Here is a 15,478-nt window from a genome sequence, read left to right on the forward strand (position 1 = left end):
TGGAAACATCACTGTGTTCTCAAGGACTTCCAGAGCTTTTTGCTGTTTAAGATTTTTTAATCTTTGTGTTCTACTGTTCTATTTGTGTTCACAGGGTTCTAGGTTTTCAGGATATTACACTATATTGCCAAAAGTTTTGGGACACCCCTCTGAATCATTGAATTCAGGTGTTGTTTTGCAGGGGTTGGGCTCAGCCCCTTAGGTCCAGTGAAAGGAACTCTTAATGCTTCAGCTTCATACCAAGACATTTTGGGAATGACTCCTTCCTGTTCCAACGTGACTGCACACCAGTGCTCAAAGCAAGGTCCATTAAGATATGAGGAGGAACTTGACTGACCTGCACAGAGTCCTGACCTCAACCCCATAGAACACCTTTGGGATGAATTAGAGTGGAGACTGTGAGCCAGATCTTCTCATCCAACATCAGTGTCTGACCTCACAAATGTGCTAGAGGAACGGTCAAAAATTCCCATAAACACACTCATAAACCTTGTGGAAAGCCTTCCCAGAAGAGCTGAAGCTGTTATAGCTGCAAAGGGTGGGGCAACTCCATATTACATTCATGTGCATTAAAGGCAGACGTCCTGAAACTTTTGGCAATGTAGTGTATGTTCTCCAGGTTGAAAGAGTTTCTTTTATTAAATTAAATCCAAACACAGACACGTTAATTGGCATGCACTGTAAGGGTGTTTAGTTTGGTGTCTCAGTGACTACCTACAGGAACCTTCACGCGGCACTGGAGGAACATCGAACGTCGATAAAACCGAGAGTGTTCAGGAGAGTAAATAGTGAATCTCATTCAGTCTGAAACACTGTGGCTCTCTCGAGACGGTGCATGGTCACAGGCAGCACATGGCTTTAATTAGCCACTGTGTGTGTGTGTGTGTGTGTGTGTGCAGATCTACTATTTATAGGCTTTTGTCTAGCTACCTTGTTCTTCTCTGCTCTATTATACATTTTGAAAAAGGGGTCAAACTCCTTCGGTCATGCCTCGTGACATACAAACAGACACACTCGACCCCACTTTCCGTCTCAGTAGAAATCCAAATAACGTGAATTCAAATGAAAAGCGCATCTGTTGTGGAGTGTGTGTCCAGTCTCTCCAGGGAGAGAAAGCTGGCCTTTGCTATGACTCATAGTGCCTGTGTGGACACACACACACACACACACAAAGAACAAAGATAAAAACTTTAAAAGACTGGCTTTCTCCTTAAAGCTAGCAACCATAAACACAAAAGCATCTGAAAGCCTCTTAAGGATTTTCGAGATTTGTATTCAATTTAAGATCGAAGTTTTGAAGGAATTTTCTAGGATTCTCACGTAAATAGGAAAATAAAAGTGTTTAAGAGCAAATTGATCAGGAATAAAACAACAGGCATGATTAAACTCCTACAGGTTGATGGTGACTATGCAGTGACTCACTGAAGGAGAGCTTTGTAGCTTTGATAAAATAAATAAATTAAAATAAATTAAAATAAATTAAAAGTTTTTCAAAACTTGAAAAGGAGTATCCAATTAAAAAGAATAAAAATGAAATAAAAAAAAAGACAGCTACAGTGCAAAAATAAATAAATAAAGCTACTTAATCAAAAGGACATTAAAAAGAACAAAATTTAAAATGAAGATTTTTATTTATTTTAATAAAAATATCTGTTTTATTTTCAAAATAATAAAATACTAAATACAAATAAATAAATAAGTAAATAAATAAATATAATAATAATATAATAATAATAGTAATAATAATAATAATAATAATAATAATAAATAATGTCTCAGAGCAAGGAGAAAGGAAGAATAAAATAAAAAGAAAAAAATAAATAAATAAAATAAAATAAAAATAAAATAAATTTGACAAATTAAAAAAGAAAATCAGGCAGCAGTCATAAAAAGCAAATATAATACTATTATTATTATTATTATTATTATTATTATTATTATTATTATTATTATTATTATATTTAAATAAAATAAAATAATTAAACCAGGGAGCTTTGTCTGGTCTAATTCTTTTTTGTAAGTTGCCTTTTTCGACTTGCTTTTTTCGGGTCCAAAGAAACAGAAGCCCGAGTGTGTGCATGAAGTTCAGGTCATTTTCCCACTGGGTTTTGATTAACAGACCTATAATCATCCAGAGAGTTTCTGTCGAGTCCATCGATCCGAGATAAGCCGCTCTAATCGCCCCCATCTTCCTACAGAAACACGAGTCGAATGCTGACCAGACGAAACCTTCGTCCAGTGTCCTGCATGTTCACGTCAGAAACAGGCGATATTTCATACGCTGCACGTTTGGGACGTGAATGAAACTGAAATGTTTACACCTGGAGAGTGTGAGGCGGATCAATATATCAATTTACTCCCAAATCCCAGAGGAGGAACAGGATGGAGCAGGTTCCTGTGTCCCTTTAGCTGCTGAACACTAATAAGCTGGACATTATCCCCATAATGCACTGGGCATTTATATGAGGAGGTAAACACTCTGGGTCGTGCTGTTACAGGAAAATAATCATCACTAAATAACATTTATGGCAAAATATTCCATCCTGTCAGTCTGCTACTGCTGAATTTAATCTTCTTTTTTACCAGATACACCCAAAAGGAACATGTGGGTGGGGCTAGAAACACTGTAGAGCACTGATTGGTGAAACACACACACTGAAACGCATGTTTAAAGGCTAGCTTAAGGCCAAGAATTGCTTAAGAATAAGATGTGGAAGATATAAAACACAAATCTGGTTTAAAGCTGAAGTACATGTAATTAAAAAACTACCATAAAACTGAATGTCAACAGAGTAAAAAACTAGCATGAAGCTGAGAATAATGTGGGTTCAAATGTTAGCATAAATCTGAAAAACTGCAAAGTACAAAACTAGCAATAAGCCCCAGAATATACAACAGATAATTGCTAGCATCAAGCTGGAATATAGAAAATTCAAATGCTGGCATTAAGGCTAGAATAAATTAAGGATAGACAAAGAACAAGTGCTAGCATCAAACTGGAGTCTACAGGACACATGTCTAGCTTACAGTTGTAGTATAGTGAAGCCTAAAACTAGCATAAAGCTGGAATAAACAAATAATTCTAAATAAATATGTACAATGTTAGCATAAAGCCAGAACCCATACATTTCAAATATCTAGCATAAAGTGAAGTTAAATGATAGCATGAAGCTGAAAAGTATAAAACTATCAGGAATAAGAAATATACAAAATTCAAACGCTGGCATAAAGCTCACAATCAAAGACCAGCATAAATGAAGAACTGACAAGAAACACACGCTAGCATCAAGCTGGAATATTCAGAACACAAATCAGGCCTAAAAGCTGGAGTGTGTGAAATTCCAAACTAGCATAAAGCTGGAAATCCAAATGCTAATGTAAAGCTGAACACTGATGAACCACAAAACTAGCATAGAATATAGAGCTCAGAGGCTAGCATAAAGCTGACAAAACACTCAACTAGCATAAAGCTGTAGAATATAGAGCTCACATGCTAGCACAAAGCTGACAAAACACTCAACTAGCACAAAGCTGTAGAATATGGAATGTGCTGTACAAAGCAGTGTGGGTTGTTAGCAGGGGCAACAAACATTCCAGATTTCCGGGCCTGACGTTCCTAGCGGTCAGATCTGGTTGTGTGAGAAATCCTGAAGGTGTTGTAGAAGTAGAGAAGAAGAGAGAAGACAAGATAAAGGTTAAAAACCCAAAGCCAGATGATGGGGAAAAAATGTCAGCTAAGGATATTAGCATGAGTGCGGATTTACTGCGGAAATGTAATAAAGGCTTTTATTTTGCGTTAATATCATCATTAATAACATGCCAGGATTAGCAGGCTAATCAAACACCATTAGCATTTCCGCTGCCGTTTGAACTGAAAAGATCACACACGGGTTTAATTTCCCAGATCTGCTCCTGAAAATAATTCCTGGCTGCTTGATTATATAAAAGGAGAGATGTTTCGATCGATTGGAAATGATTTTCCCCTGTTCTGTTTCGCAGGTGGAGTAGATTTTCACGCGTAGCTGCTGAGCACGTTCACGTTTCGGGATAAACAGGAAGAGCCTCAGACATTAAAGAGGGATTTGATGTCGAACGGTCGGCTCCTGAGCTGCGGGTTCGTGCCGAGAGAATGCTGATGAGGGAGCAGGTGGGGAATATCAAGTGGTGTTTCGGGGGAGCGCTAAGCACACACCGCTGACTGAACGTTAGGACGGAAAGATCTGGATAATAACTGGAATCTTCGACACTTTTTTATTTTACACTGGATGCGTCTACATGGACAACATGAAGATTTACACTTTTCCAGAAAAAGAACTTGAGCGTATCCATCACTTTTTGTCCATGTCAACACACAAAAAAACAGTGAGCTTAAAAATGGACTAGAAAAACACAAATGCTAGGGTATAGCTCGCCTGGAAAAGCTAGCATAAGTTAAGATTCAATCAAAAACATACGCTAACATTCTTTAAAGTTTACATGCTAGCATGAAGCTGAAAAAAATCTAAAATGTACAATACTAGCATGAAGCTATTATTTACAACATTATACACTAGCATAAAGCTCATTAAATGACTAGCATAAGTTAAGAATCAACCTAAAACAAGCGCTGGCATCAAGCTGGAAAGTACAACATTCGATTGTTACAGTTCAAATGCTAGCATAAGCATTAAAACGCTGTAACATCAAGTTTGAATATGGGAAGTTCAAATACAAAGCTCAAATACTAGCATAAAGCTAATACTCATTCAAATGTTAGCATAAATAAATAAACACATCGAGCTGGAATATACAGAACACAAGTCTAGCCTCAAGCTGTAGTGTATGAAGCACAAAACTAGCATAAAGTTGCTGGAATATAAAATGTTTAAATGCTAGCATAAAGCTCTCATTCAATGACTAACATAAGTTAAGAATCGACAAAAAACAAGAACTAGCATCAAGCTGGAAAATACAACATTCAAATGTTAGCATAAATATTTAAACACTGTAACATCAAGTTAGAATACGTGATGTTCAAATGCTAGCATGAAGATGAGATATAAAAAGTTTAAATACTAGCATAAAGCTCACACTCAAAGGCTAGCATAAGTTAAGAATTGTCAAAAAAAACTAGCGTTCAACAAAAAATCAACAAAGAACAAATGCTAGCATCAAGTTAGCATAACATTTAAGTCCAGACTAAAGCTGTAGTGTACGAAGGACAAAACTAGCATAATGATGGAATATACAATGTTTAAATGCTAGCATAAAGCTCTTAATTTCAATGGCTAGTGTAAGACGAATTGACAAAGAACAAGAACTAGCATCAAGCTGAAAAACAATAGCATAAAGCTGAAAATTAATAACATACAAAACTAGCATAAAGCTGAAATACAGAAAATATAAACGCTAGCGTAAAGCTGAAAAATGACAAACCACAAAAAGCTAAGAATTCAGATGCTAGCATAAAGCTGATTTAGTTGGTCGCTAACAAAGTTTGTGTATTAAATGTTCTCTTTGTTGTTTTCAGACAAACTGTGTGTTTGTGTGGACATGAGGATTACAGTCTAAATCAAACATGTCAGTGGTTTCGCTCGGCTAAGTCTTGTGCGGTTGTTTTTCGATCCTCAAGCAGTGAATCAGAATCGATTTCCAAATCGCTAATCCTCGACTTGCCATTTCTTAAATTATGTTTTGGAAAGTCTTGATAGCTCAGCTGTCATGGCTAATCATTCCAAACACGGCTCTACCTTCATCCTCGATGCTCCGAAATGTAAATCAAACATTTATTAACCCGTCAGAAGATTGCGCCAAGCTTGCGTCAACACGATCTCCGATCTCCGCGCGACGCATCTGCGCTTAATCACATCAGCGTGACGGAGTCTTGAATCGAATCATTCTCTAGCTTATTTACCCCACACGGGTCTGATGAGTGTTTATACCCCGGCAGCTGTGTGTTCTCGCCACTCTCTGGCCTCAGATGCTGATGAAACTCGGCAGAGGTGCAAAATCGCACCAGAGTTTCGGATTTTTTAAAGACGGCGTGGCGTTAACAGAGCGCACGTGAGTCACGCGCTGTGCCGAATAATGCCTCATGGACCAGATGGATCAAAGAATCGATGAATAATGCAGAGGAAAATAAAGTGTAGAGAGAAAGATAATGATCTAATCACCTATCTCATTCTGAGTCTTATAAAACTGAGACTTTCAGCTGTGGATGATTTCATGCTAACACGTGTTTAAGACTTTCACACATATTACCACTACATTAATACACAAGATCCACTATATTGCCAAAAGTATTGGGACGTCTGCCTTTACATGTACATGAATGTAATATGGAGTTGTCCCGCCCTTTGCAGCTATAACAGCTTCAACTCTTCTGGGAAGGCTTTCCACAACGTTTAGGAGTGTGTTTATGGGAATTTTTGACCATTCCTCTAGAAGCACTGTTGTGTGGTCAGGCACTGATGTTGGATGAGAAGGTCTGGCTCACAGTCTCCACTCTAATTCATCCCAAAGGTGTTCTATGGGGTTGAGGTTAGGACTCTGTGCAGGCCAGTCAAGTTCCTCCACACCAAACTCACTCATCCATGTCTTTATGGACCTTGCTTTGTGCACTGGTGTGCAGTCATGTTGGAACAGGAAGGGGTCATCCCCAAACTGTTCCCACAAAGGCCGAGCCCAACCCCTGAAAAACAACACCTGAACTCAATGATTTGGAGGGGTGTCCCAAAACTTTTGGCAATATAGTGTATTAAATACATCATCTAATCGTTTACCTCAACACCGGCTTTGTGTTCTGTGTGATTTCTACACAAGCTACATGCAGGTTTATTTTCCTTTTTCTGACCAATCAGTGAAAGAGCTTCTCGAATACATTACAGCTGTATGATACAATATACTGATAAACATCAATATCACAATTGATTATGTTACAATATGCTTTTTTTATCTCATGGATATTTTCGTATTTTTTTATATATAATTTAAAAAGTAAATTAAATTTGTTTATATATTTATTTTTTTAATTTATAAATTTTTAAATATCAATTATTTCATGCATTGTACATGTTAATTGTAATTATGTAAATATATGTAAATGTCATAGTTTTTGCACTTAATCTTGCATCTAATATTTAAAAAAAAACACACATTTCTTCGTTCTGTTGAAGAAACAACAAAAAGAAAAGTAGTTCATATTTTATTTCAATACTTGGCTACAATTTTTAAAAAGTTAAGCTTTTTTAAATCTAGATATTAAAGTTTTAAGTTGATATTCAAACTTAATATCAGAGTTAAAAAATTAAGTGTAATTATATTTTTTCTTTCTTTTTACTGGTTAGAAAACACTCCTTTTATACTCCTTTTATATAATCAAAATTTACCTACAATTACCATATTTTGTTTATTAAAGAATATCTTTTTTATCCATTTGTACTTACATTTAATGTTGACGATGTTATTTCCTGTTGTCACTCACGTTATAGCAGCTATAAACAGCTATATGTCATTCCAGCACAAGCCTTTCTTTTATATATATATATATATATACTGTACATATACATATATTAGATTATATTATATATGAAATTAGAGTAAGGTAAAAAGTAAGGTTAACTGTGTATAAAAAATAGATATAGGTAAATATTTTCACTGTGTAATAGTGTAGTAATATAATGTATAAAAAGTGAGTTGTGTGCATTTGTGTGTTGATGTCCAAGTAGGTGGATAAGAGACCGATGTTTGAAGCTAATGACGAAGCTCTGACACTGAAGACTCCTTCTACAAATGTTAAATAAACATCTCCATGTCCATATCAACCATGAGACCTTTTTTCTTTATTAAAGAACACATTTCTACCGTAAGGTTAAGCTGTTGCTATAGTAATGATAACGCATTAGAACAAGCTCAGAAACGAATCAACACCTTCTGACCAATCACAACAGCGCTGTTGACCTGTGTGCATTTTGGACATGTTTCTGCTTTTCCCATGCCTCAGTATTTTCTTCCACAGCCATTACAGCGAGGTGAAAGGTGAAAACGTATGGCTCGGCCCAGCAGGACTCCAGCTAGACGGCTACGACGTGACGTGCAGCGTGATTTCTCGCATCAAACGCATCCCTCACATCCGATTCTTCGAGGATGACTCCGTCGGTGTTCGGCGTATTGTAGTTTGGATAATTACGCTGCGCATTCATAAATGTCACGCAATATCAAATATTAATCCCATCTAAATAAAATCGGAGCAGCAGCCCCAGTAAAAATGAATGAATGCTCTCAGGTCTCTCTGCTTATTGAGAAAGCCCAGCATGAGGGCTCTGCGCAATGCGATTTGCTGGTTTATTAGTAGAGAGTGAATTCACTGGATGACTTATGGTCCAGCGGAGTGGTAGAGACAGCTCTCTCTACGGCCGGCCCGTAGAAACTCGTATCCATGCTGACCCGCTCACTTTCAATAACAACTTCCTCAGTTTAAAGGTTTTCCTTTTAAGAGGATCAAAGCTGAGATTCACAGAAAAAGGAGCAGGTTGCCGAGGTCTGAGTTTTACCCGAAACGTAGCGATCTTGTGTCTAAAGTTTGCTTTTTCACTAACGTAAAGCTTTGTCATAAAGTGTTTATTTCAAACAAATCATTTGGCAATGTGATGCTGTTTCCTGTTAGAAAAAACTATGGAACTGTGTAATAATTTAATCATCTATAGGCCATCAAACTGTAGGCCAGGCCTCCTACCTGTATAAAAAAATAAGTAATTTGCTCTTTATTGGTTTTTTGATGGTCAATTCGACGATAACTCGATAACTTCTGATTGGTTGATACATTTCCTTTTTCTAATACATCATTGTTTCTATAGCAACACTTCGTTCACACAGGAGGATTATTTGACATTTTTGGAAGGAGTCTCCAGTGTCAGAGGGAGGAGTTTCCTTGCGAATATGACAAGGTGTCTTTTTTTATCGTATTAACTTTAAAAAATAAATAAATAAGAATCTGGTGAGAAAACAACTGCCTACTTAAGAACACACACACATCGGAATACTTTTCTTGGCATATCCCAGCTAACTAGGCAGGGGCAGTTACGACACAGTGTCCCTGCAGCAGGCAGGGTTAAGGGCCTTGCTCAATTGCCCAGCAGTGGAGCTTGGTGGTGCTGGGGCTTGAACCCCAATCCTTCATTCATACACTTCAGCCACCACTAGGGTTTTCACATATCCCAGCTTATTATCAAGCTGGGTTCAGGGCGCAGGGTCAGCCATAGTGCGGCGCTCCTGGTGCAGGTTATGGGCCTTGCTCAAGGGCCCAACTTTGACAGCTTGGCAGTTTGGAGGCTTGAACCTCAACCTTCTGATCAGTGACCCAGCACCTTGACTTCTGAGCCACCGCGTCCCTACAATTAATAACAGGAACCTGGGGTCAGAGCGCAGAGTCGGCCATAGTGCGGTGCCCCTGAAGCAGGTGGGGCTAAGGGCCCTGCTCAAAGGCCCTATGCTGATAGCTTTGCAGTTTGGTGACTTGAACCCTGACTTTCTGATCTGTGAACCAGCACCTTGACCACTGAGCCACCATGTCCCAACAATTAATAACAGGAACCGGTTTTAGAGATATTATAAACTTAACAATTTAACTATAAAAGGATAAAAAGTCTGATGTGTTGATGTTAGAGAATTATTGAAGTAAGAGGAATAAAACATTTCAGGTTAATTGAAAAATCGTCATGTTTGTTATTTCCCTATAAAACACGTTATGGCTGATCAACTGTCTGGAAATTCGTGCATGTTTTTGGCCAAACTATTACTTTAACATCACGACAATGTCATTGTTTCAGACGACACGAAACAAACGATGCGTGTTGGTTATTAATAACCGTTCAGCCAACAGTAGTCTAATGCAATCTGCATCAATCAAGGCAGCTGACAGATTGGACCTGAAAGCTCAGCAACAATGTGTGCGCTAATGAATACAATCATGCCTAAGCGTTCTCCTTGCTTCAGTTCACTTATTGCAGGCTAATGAAGGGTGGGATAATCACCTGATCATTTCTCCCACTCCAGTACTGAACTGGTACAACGCTGCTGCAGAGCTGGACTGAATTACAGGAAGTGAAGCTAACACCATGTTTTCTGATTCAGAGATATTAATTTACCACAGGTTAAAGGTTATATTTGGAATAAACAATATCAGAGGTTTTAATCCACCACTGGCATTTTCAATACCCTTTGAAAGGGGTGTTTATCATCTGAAGTTATTTCTACTGTCATTTTAGAGAAGGCAATAAGACGTGGCAGATTTAGATGAGAATTAAATCCAACAGATCTTCCAGTTACGACAGCTAGCTCTGTAACATCTACATGTTGTTGTTGTTCTATTGGCTGCTCCATGTTCAGGGTCACCAAAACAGATAATTTGGTCCGCATGTTTTGATTTGGCACAGGTTTTACGCCGGCTGCCCCTCTTGACTTAACCCTCCCATTTTATCAGGGCTTGGGACCCCCTGGGGAGTTACCTCTTCAGTGGCTGGGTTAGCTCCCTGCCCAGTAATCGAACCCGGGCCATGGCAATGAGAGCACAGGATCCTGCTGCTGGACCTCTGTAACATCAACATGTAACATATTATTGGTTAATATTTACAGCATAGTGTTGTTCTTGAGTTGATTATGTTCCCATAACAGCATGATGCTAAGAGTAAGAGTTTAAATCCAAGCTGCTTTGTGAAAATTGGGCCTTATGGCATTGGAAAGAAAAAGCCCCAGTTTGTTGTATTTTATGATTCTATTTATGCTAAATAGCACCACTCTTCCTTCAGTGAATTCAGAGCAAATAAAATGATGATGATTTAATCAATTGCTCTGAAGACGCTACATGTTGCGACTCCAGAGTCCCAAAGCCCCAAAGTACTATACTGTAAGCTGACTTTGATGTCATAATAAATGTCTGATATTTTTTTAAAGCATAATTAAACACACACACACAAAAACAAAATTCAAACACTCCACTCACGTACAGCATTAGAGCTGTTGCTTAGTGACTTCCAGAGCTACAGTGCGAATACAGATTTGTTTCCAGTCCCAGTTTCCTTCCCCCCCAGGACCGGACGAGCGATCGCCTTTAAGATGAGGGGCGGGGTTATCTCTCAGAATACAAGAAAATCAACTATCGACAGTTATGTCTTCACATGATCCGCGTGAGATCGGATGTGCTGTAGCCGGCAAGAACAGAATCTTACGAGCTTATGAGCTCTGTCATGATGGTTCTTACTATTCAAAGTCCGTTCTCACTCACCTGAGCTTAAGGAGAACAAAGTCAGGCGAATGCAACTGTCTAATTCAGCAAGTTTAAATTCATCCCAGACATCAGCCGTCGTGTTTTCAGCAGCAGGCCGCTAAGCCCGCTCGCTTTGTGCACTTCAAAGACGCTAAGACTGAGCTTTGGGTCCGCAAGTAAAACAAAGGAGCTTTACTGCTTTCGCCTCTCAGGTTTAGACAGAGAGAGAATAAAAAAACCTCAATATTAAATTAAACCTGAAGGAATATCACGTTAAATAAGGATGAAGAAATGCTAACGTGCGTAGTTTTGGAACTTTTTTTTGTTTCTACTACGATTGAAGGAAAGTGTAAGGATGTGGTTTGTCTTATCGAAGATTAAAAAATACACAAGCTGCTCACAGGTATTAAAACAGACAGTTGCATTAGCTTTCTAATAAGATGAGACAGAGCAGTAGTTGAGGAAAAAAAGTCGAAATGGTTCTGTGTGTGTGTGTGTGTGTGTGTGTGTCCTGGTGGCTCTATCTGGAGCTGTGTATCAGACAGAGGGACTGAGGGGACAGACTGTGTCATAGGTTTAAAAAGCAGCACATTAATTATAGCCGTCATTGCCCCAGTGTTGGCTGATAATCTGGCTCTCTCTCCAGCTCTACTTTCTCCTTATCGCTAGCAATATACCAACATCCTAATACACACACACACACACAGGGTTTTCAGATGTGCTCAGTCCAACAGAGACTTTTATGATTTATGAGACACACATGAACTAATCAGGACTGAGGCACTGAGATGTGTCCAGAGAAGAATCTCACACACATCTGTAAGTACACACTGTGCACCACTGGCTGCAAACATGAGATTTATTTCTCTTTCTCACACACACACACACACACACACTTTCTCCATCTCTCCATCTCAGAAATTCACTAACACAAGGTAGACTTGACTAATAAAACCTGACATATCAAAAGAGCATCATAGTCCTCCCACATTTATTCAAAATAGGGCAGAACAACACTAGAAACTAGGCTTTCATGTAGTTAAAAATCAAAAGAAACACTGTTGCTAGGCAACTAGGAAGAGTGGAAGCTAGCCAGTAACAGAGCTAGTGATTAGCTAACACATAACTGTTAAATCTTTTATACGGAGAAGTGTGAAGGTACAATGACAGTATAAACGGCATAGAATGATCAGGGATATCAAGATTTCTCTCAGATCTGTTGATAAATTATTTAAAAAAAACTCATTATGATTAAATTTACACTCTAATTTCACTTAGCATTAACCGCTAGTTGAGATTTCATGGATGAAATCAAGCATTTTCTCTCAATTTTTACCTCGGAATTTCATAAACACAGGTTGACCAGAACAGAATATTTACTACTGAAACATATCACAAGAGCATTGGATTTTTATCCCACATTTTAAAGTAGCAAGGAAATGGGGGAAAACACTATAATCTAGCTTTTTCAAGCAGTTAAAATCATGAGAACATTGTTGCTAGGCAACTAGGAAGAGCAGAAGCAAGCCAGTAACAGAGGCTAGCGCTTAGCTAACAAGTAACTGTTATAAATCTTTTATATATACATGTGTGAGGGTACAGTGACAGAAAAAATGACATAAAATGATCTGAAATATCGATATTTCTCTCAGATCTGTTGTTATATTATTAAAAAAAAATCATTATGATCGAATTTACACTCTAATTTCACTTAGCATCAACCGCTAGTTGACCTTTCATAGATGAAAACATTCTCAAGCATTTTCTCTCCAATTGTTTTTCTCAGAAATTTCATAAACAAGCATTGTATTTGTATCCCACATTCAAAAAGTAGCATGAAATGGCAAACAAATACTACAAACTAGCTTTAAAAGCTGTTAAAATGATGAGAATATTGTTGCTAAGCAATTATGAAGAGTAAAAGCTAGCCAGTAACTGTTATAATTCTTTATGTATGAAGGTACAGTGACAGAAAAAAATGACATAAAATGATCAGGAATATCAACATTTCTCTCAGATGTGTTGTTAAATGACAGAAAATGAATTAGAATTAAATTTACACTGTTACACTGCTAGTTGAGCTTTCATGGCTTGAATGACACTTTCTCTCTTTCTTTTTCCTCAGAATGCCACAAACACAAGTTTAACCTTGCATCCTTTTTTACTGTGGGGTAGAAAGAGTACCTCTGCTTCATCATGCCACCTGATAGCTGATAGTTTTCCTATAATAGCACACCCCCAAGTGTTTTATTCTTACACCTAGCTGCTTATTGGTTTTACATTAGCAGAGTTGTTTCCCCTGCAAAATAAATGTTACACTGAAACTTGTGACACAAAATGTCTTGGAGACCTCTCTGAATTTGTCTGCTTTTGTTTGTTTGTTTGTTTGTTTGTTTGTTTACATTATGTTAGCTTATGTAAAGATTCTCCGAAAGGAAAATGGCAGCCGAGCAGGCTCGTGTCACTGCGGGCATAATGACATCATCAGATTCTTGGAGATCTATGGAATGATGTTGGTTTGAAGGAAGGAAAGGGATGAGAATGTTCAAATTATTTCCACTCCTCTTTGGCAGGTGATGGAAAAGAGAAGGATTAGACAGAGAGAGAGAGAAAGGGGGATGGGAGAGAGATGGACAGAACGATAGAGGCAGAAGAGAGATGAGCGCGTTGTGGTAATTCTGCACAGGCTGCGTTGGCTCCCTACGGAGTCCTGCACAGGTAGTGTGAGCAGAATGCTAATGTAAAGAGCTAATGATGCAAAGCCTCTTCTCTTCCTCTGCTGCCTCTTCACTCATTTAACTGCTTCTTCTTCTACTTCTCTAGCTCGCTCAATCTCTCTTTCTCTCCATCACTGCTAAACCAGAGCTCGGATGGACAGCGTGAGACGGATGTGGGTTGAATGATGAGGACTGGTTTTACACACACACACACACACACACACACACACACATAGACAGACACAGTGTCGCTCATCTCATGGGGGCTCAATAGGGTGTGACCCCTTCAATCTGTCTCCACACACACATGCACACACACAATCTCGGGCAATGTCGCTCATCTCATGGGGACTTGACAGGGTGTGAAGCCTCCAATTCATTTCAAAACACACACACACACACACACACACACACACACACATGCACATGCACACACACACACTCATGCTTTTTGTCACACATACCATAACGATTCTTCAAAATATGAACGTATTTTTCACGTGTGTATGGAGATAATGGATTCCATCAAGAGAAAACTAGAGAAAACTTTGTAAACATAATTTTGTTACTCAAGCACAAAACGTATACAGAAATTCTCTTTTAAAAGTCAAAGAACACTTTTAAACGGTTTCCTTCATCAAAGTCTTTTAAATTTACAAAAGTATAAGTGACAAAGGAGAAACAGCTCATGCTAATCAAATCAATGATTACACGTTACTAATGACAAACAAATTGTCAGGTAAACGTCAATCTATAGCTAACAGCATCAAGCTACAGCTAGCTAATAATGGCTAGATCCATAATAATGGACTAACGTTAGCTAGCATGAGTCTACCTCTAACAATATGATGTCATGCTGACGTAATATGATAATAGTAGTTGGGTTTTTTTCCATGGCTATAGTAAAGCTAGCCACTGTTATTAATCTTAGAGGTAGAGAATCCTGACCGACACACACTCACAACAAGATAAATATATTTTAATTCTATAGAAAGCTCAATTTTAACAATCTTAGCCTTCTATGGCGTGCACATGACACAATAATGACACTTTACACTACAGGTGAAGTTTAGCGAGCCCTTTATTAACAATAATAGCGTTCCATGGCATGTACATGACACAATACTGAAAATGTTCTCCAAGCGAAGGTAAGTCAAGCCTCTTACTAAGTATCCTAACGTTCTATGACATGCACATGACACGATAATGACACTTTTCTTTGCGGCTGATTTTAAGCAAGCCACTTAAGTGTGATTTTTAGAGATCAATTCTACCATGACATCATAATAAATATGACATTTTAAGCAAAGTTATAACCTCTTATTACCACTGTATGACAAACATATAATACAATTACATTTAGCTTACATTTAGCTAACTAACAATTACATTTAGCTTACTAGCACTTAAAAAAGTGCTTAAATGTAAGCACTTTTTTAAACAGTTTTCTTCTTGTTTTTTGGGGGGTGGTTTTTTAGTTTAAAATTGTTAAAAAGTTTATATAGAAAATATTTATTTA

The sequence above is a fragment of the Hemibagrus wyckioides genome, linkage group LG08 (genome assembly GCF_019097595.1).
Source record: "Hemibagrus wyckioides isolate EC202008001 linkage group LG08, SWU_Hwy_1.0, whole genome shotgun sequence".
Lineage (NCBI taxonomy): Eukaryota > Metazoa > Chordata > Actinopteri > Siluriformes > Bagridae > Hemibagrus > Hemibagrus wyckioides.